The following is a 6,350-nucleotide window of genomic DNA, read 5'->3' as shown; positions in this document are numbered from 1 at the left end:
AATTACACTTTTCCCCTAATTTAATTCAAGGGAAAATTAAATCAAGATTTTCTTGTTGCATTTTCAACACTCCCTCTCAACAAGAAAGGGATTCACATCTATCTCAATCTAGCAACTTTGGAATGTATTGCATGCAACACTTCTCACACTTTTTCTTTCTACTGCAACTGAAGAGCAGAAAAAAAACAAATTGAATCAACTGTGTCTGCAACTGTTTACTAGGAAAACTGTGTTGTTGCTGACTTTGCTACTGAGCCTTCCTGCTCTGTTGTCAACACTTCTTTGTACCCTTCAATATGTAACTAACACTAAGGTAATGAATAATGTGCACCCCCGTAGCAAGGTAATGGTATATGAGAGAAAGAAAAAAAAAACACCTCAATGGACCATGCCCAAATTTATGCAATTATGAGACTAAGGATCTACATCGCCCCACCTCACTCCTGGAGGTATGAATGCATGCATGGAAAAATATGATCTACACATATTTTTTCTGCTTTTGCACTGTTGCTGCAACTACTGCAATAATGAATCTGACTCCTCAGATCCTAAAATATTAACATCGATAGGGATGCTCCCTCTGAAACTAGAGTCCCTCTGAGTCTCTATCTCCCTTTGGGAAATCTCTCTGCTCCTCATTCTACCAATATCAATGATTACAACTCCTTTTCGCGTCACTAAACATTAGCTCACTAATCTACCCACTAGTAGCCTTCTAGCTTCCTTAAGAAGTTTGCACATAGGGTCTTTTGGATCTTCCATGAACTAGGGATCCATAACTCTGATTTCTAACAACTCATTAATCCTTAAATGATCATTTTACATGAGGACTTCAAGGATTGGTTCTAATGTGATTTCAGGGCTCCGATACCATGTAGAATTTCCTTGTAGATTCAAACAGCTTATGTAATTTTCTAAAACAAAAGACTTGAACCTACTCTACTCATCAGCAGAAACAATTAATCGATCGAGAAATCACAAGATAAACATGAGACAAGGTTCAATAAAATATGCTCAAATATTTATCTAAGGGGAAATATTGTTTCTCAAAACCCATTCCTATTTGTATATTGCATTAGATCATAAAAATAGAGAAGAAATACAATGCTTTTTCAAAATGAACAATCTCTCCACAAGTATAATCTATCTCACTACCTCACAAGCTGACTCTGGCCAATACTTATCCAATTCTGCTGCCTGCCAAGCTCATATTTCCTTGTGCTATTCAATGAGGAACTAGGCCACTATCTAATAAGAATTTTCCTCCATTGGATTGCGCAGTTCCTTTAGGCTCTTCCTCTGACTGCATGCACCATCTGTACAATTTGGATAATTATACAAATTATACTACATGACCCTTGAACTCCAATCTCAACTGGGTAACTCTCAGATCTCACATGCGTGATTTATTTATGACTGAATTATCAGTTAACTAGTTGAACACATGAAGCCACACCCCATTTTTGGACCTACTACTAGTTCTTCCATCACTTGAAACTAGTTTAACTTACTTTAACTCACTTAAACTGAATTAATTAATTACAACCCAAAATAAACTCAACCACGACTCTTATAAAGTACGAGACACTCTACATGATTCAATTTATACCTTCAACTCAAATTAATTGAACCAACTAAGTCAAATTAACTTAGTTAACTCGTACAATTTGTCTTGTGATGTGGAATTGGTCATGAAATAGAGTTTCTTAAAAGAGAAAATCTGAAACTACAAAGAAAAGTAAAGCAACTCAGAAAATGTTTAAGAAACTGTAAGAGGAATTACAAAGGCAAGTGAGAAACCTGAAGCCCAAACTGAGAACTTTGTTGCCTCTGTAGAAACTCAGACAGAAGAAACCCTTGATGTCACTATAGGGACACAATTGACTTGGATGTTGTAGACATCAACGCGATGATTGTTGAAGCAATTACTCAAACATAATTGTTAGTTCTTATTGACAAGATTATGCAGAAAGAGTCTGTACCTGCTTATACCCCCTTAGCTGTAGATGCTACCATTTGGGTGTTAAATAATAAACTAGAAGAACAAAAGGAAACCTTGACAAAATATCAAGGAGAGGTGGTGCCCCGAAGGGAGGAAAAAGAATTACTGCAAAACTTTAAGGCATTGACAATCACTAAGGATGAAACTTATGCTAAATTGAGAGCAGCGAAGAAAAAGCTAAATATTGTACAAGTCCAGCTCAGGAAATCCCTAGAGCAGACAAAGGAAGTCTATTCCATTTATTCTGATGCTTTATCTTACATATGCCCAGCTAAAAATTATGATTTGTTTTTATTAGAGCGATACTGTTTACTCAAGATTAAGTTCGTTCGATCTGGACAATCTTATGAATTTAATAATGTTTCTAACCATTCTTAGTACTTATTGCTCTTACCCAATGATTAACTCTTTTCTTAGTACTTGTAGCCAACTGCACCAACCATGATTCAACATGCACTTCTTTTCTCAAACAACACTTATCCACCAGTTCAGGGTTAACATAACTATAAATAGATATAGGGTCAATCAAAATGAAAATAAAAACTCGATCACAGAGCTTACATTTCATCTCGATAATAGATGCCTGGTGATTTGCTTGCCTATTATCCAATGTTGCATAGATATGAGGAATTCCCTGACCAACATACCCAACTATGTCTGCTTCCCTTGCACTATAGATCTGAGGCCTACCACTCTGATATGATGGAAAATCTTTCTTGAGATGATCCTTGCCACATATCCAACACTGCAACAGTCTCCTACCATCACCTCTTTCTGCTACTCTCCAAGTTGTGACCCATTTCCCCTCTCTACTACATTAAATTTCTTGTAAGGAGCAACATTCTCTTTCTCACCTGTTTCCTAGGGTCTTGCCCTCTTTGGTGGCCATTTTCCCTTAGTTTTGTCATTCCTTTTCCAACCTTGCTTAGATTCAGTCTTATGCTTCGATTGTTCATGAAAATATTTCAACTTCCTAATGAATTTCTCAAGCGATTGAGGCTCATCATACTCAATCTGATATTTAAATGCTAATGGAAATCCACTAATAAATCTTTGAACTTTTGTCTTCGCATCCTTAAGATACGGAACATGCCTCAAAAACTCTAGGAACTTAGTCATGTAATCTTCATCTATCATAGATCCCATCTTCAGTTTGTAGAACTCGTTGGCCTTACTATCGTAGTACCTCCTGGAAAGTATTTCTTCCTAAAGAGTTTCTTGAATTCATGTCAAATCAACTCCATATATTCATGTCTCTGACACACTTCAAATATTCCCGCCAGATGTTTTCATTCCCTTTGAGGGTAAAAATAGCTATTCTGACCTTCATGTTCTTTGTGTATTTACCACGATGTCGGTGATGGAAGAGATGGAGTACCCACGTGTCTTCTTAATGAGGTCAAACTTTTTCTTGATCCTCTCCGCTACGTCGCGCTCGTTTGTTTTTCCGCCAAACTCCTTGGCCATATTCAGCTTGAATGTGGAAGAAGCGTGATCCGATGGATCAACATGTCTATGATGGGGATAAGTGCACTGAGCCACAAACACCCATCATGCACCAGGGTTAGCAATTGCTTGATACAAATGAAATTGATGTTGGAGTGGTGGTAGTGGGGCACCCACTGCAAGTTTAGCAACCCCGACTCATTCACTCTATGAATCCACTCCATAGGATCCAACGTAGTGACACTTGATTCTTTATAGTACACTCGCTTCATGTAATTCTCCATGGCAAGGTGGGGGAACCTCTCATGGTCTGCCAAATCCTAGTCTTCCAGCTTTAAATGGGGAACCTATGCTAGGCGCGGTCCTTTGAAGGTGAGACTCTCGGGTAGCTGGGGTGTGTGGATGATGAATTTCTTTGCGTCTGGATCCTTAGTGATCTTCACCTTTTCCTTATGTGGAGAGATCTATTCTTAAAATTCGGAGATGGGCTCCACAAACTTGGTATCGATATCCTCGAGCCCTCTTCGGCCTCTAAACCTATCACTTTCTTCTTATCCTCCACCGAATATTTTTCTTTCTTCTGGACTTGGGTAGCAAAGTGCTTCCTCAACGACTTACGCATCGGAAATGGCCTCTTGTACTTGTATTTCTTGGGTTTTGGGACTTCCCGCACTGGTGTACACTTCGACCTAGGAGACCTCGATGCTGTAGGCACAGTAGCTGGAGCCTCCATGCTCACAACTTTTGGAACGCCCCCTCAGAAGCAACATATCCACCAGTACTCATAATTTTTGCGGGGCTTGGTCCTAGCATATTTTCTAGGATGAATTTTTTATTTACCTTTGATAACCTTGAAAATGCAGGGCTCATGACTAAATCCTCCCAGTATGAGAAGTTCATAGGCAATCGACAACACAACTCAATAAAAACTCTAAGGATGTGTTTTGATATACAACAACCCTCCCCATTTCAAAAAATTTCATAAAAAAAATTTAATAAGAAATGGGTACCTTTTAGAATATAAATAAAATCAATAAAAAGTTTGAAAATAAATTTTATAATAGGTTATATAAAATTTTCTTTTTAGGATACGTTAAATCACAATCGCAATTGGAAGTCTATCTAACCCATGAAAGTATTCTTGATAAGGTCTGATCCAATTTCAATTACAATAAAACCTTATCATAAAGCTTTATCGAACAAACACAATTATAAAGGGAAAATATCGCATCACGCACAACCTTTGTTTCAATGGTGGACTTAAGGTGTTCCATTGACATTTGCCGATGTGATAACTCCATCGGAAAATCACATATCACTACTTATCAAGAAGCCCTTCCAAGTGTTCATATAAATACTTTGATGCAATAAACCAATCACAATCGCACATCGCTGAAATCATAAAACACATACCAAAGGCCCCTTTGAAATCTTCCGATGCGATTTCATTATTGAAAAACGCACTTTTTGATAAAGGTGAAATATGATCTATCACGAACATTTGTGGGTTAAAGTTATAAATCAATTACAAAGAAAAAACAAATGATTTATTAATTTTAAAATTCATCCCGCCTCCTCATGCCATCTCACCACTGATCACAATCACAACCATGCAATGGAACCATTTAAGCACGACATTTGTAATTCTCGATCTATGATATGTGATTATCGCTAATCACTAATTGGGAGGTCATGATACCATTCTAAAAAAGGACCATTATAAATCGGCGATGTGACATATCATCATGGCATTAAAGTTTCACGTTGGAAGTTACGAGGAAATCATTAAGAAGAGGTTATGGTTGAATCTTTCAAGGATTTCACCCATGGTGGCTTAATATATTATAAAACCGTAGCATCTATTGTGCTTAATTGTTGTTAGTCTTGTGCACTGCGTATTAACTTTGAACAAAGTTTTCCACTGTCACGTACTTCTGTTTCATTTTGTAGAGTGAATCTGAAATCATCAGTCCAGCAAAAATGTCTAAGAGAGCTCGGAAAGCAAAGGCCCCTGTCGTGGTGAAAGATGAACCAACAAAGCTAGTACTGATAGCTGATACTACCTATGCAAGTCTCGACAAGACTTCATGGGAGGGTATATATAATTTACTCGAAGTAGAGGATCCAAGTGAAGTTGAAGAAGAAGGAGCAACGGTTGGTTCAACTGATAAATCAAAAAATACTCTTTACGATTTAGCCAACTCCTTCCTCCACAGAATAGCAGCCCGAGCGAAAGTGTTACCATACAATGACATGGTGAGATGGGTTATAGAAAGTATCAACATAACCGATAGGGCCTTCTATACAACTGATGGAAGGATGTTTGGGACATTCAGGGCAGAAGATATCAAGAAGATGTATCAATTGCCGGACCCCCAGAAACATTACAATAAAGCATTTTTAGAAGCCTTCACCAAGGAGAACGATATAGAGTCGGACCCTATTAAGTATTGGAGACATTTACTGAATAAACATAAGCATGAATCTTCTGGTATGTACTTTGTAAACTCCTTAACATCTCCTTATTGCTATGCTGGCGCTATGTTATGTAGACTCTTTGGAGTCTCTGATTCAGCTAGGTTTACTATAGAAATGGTGCCTTTAATGGAAGCAAAAATCCACTCTTATATCATGGATTGGGAAACCATTTTATCAGATAAAATGGCCAACCAAATCCTTGATTATAGAAGAAATAGGTTTGTAACTACACGTACAATACCTCCATTCTATATGAGTGCCTACATCATGGATACCATCTGTTTCAATTCTGACTACCCCATCCTAGGTTGGAAATGGACTCCTCAAGACCCGACTTCGATTCACATTTATCATAAGTATTTATGGAAGGCCTATTATAAAGATCATATATATGTATAATTTGTCATGGTTTTATTTTACCTGT

This window comes from Pinus tabuliformis, chromosome 1_1, assembly GCF_031772625.1.
Source record: "Pinus tabuliformis cultivar Carrire ecotype Pingquan chromosome 1_1, CPIR1, whole genome shotgun sequence".
Classification (NCBI taxonomy): Eukaryota; Viridiplantae; Streptophyta; class Pinopsida; order Pinales; family Pinaceae; genus Pinus; species Pinus tabuliformis.
Note: the sequence above shows the minus strand (reverse complement) of the source record.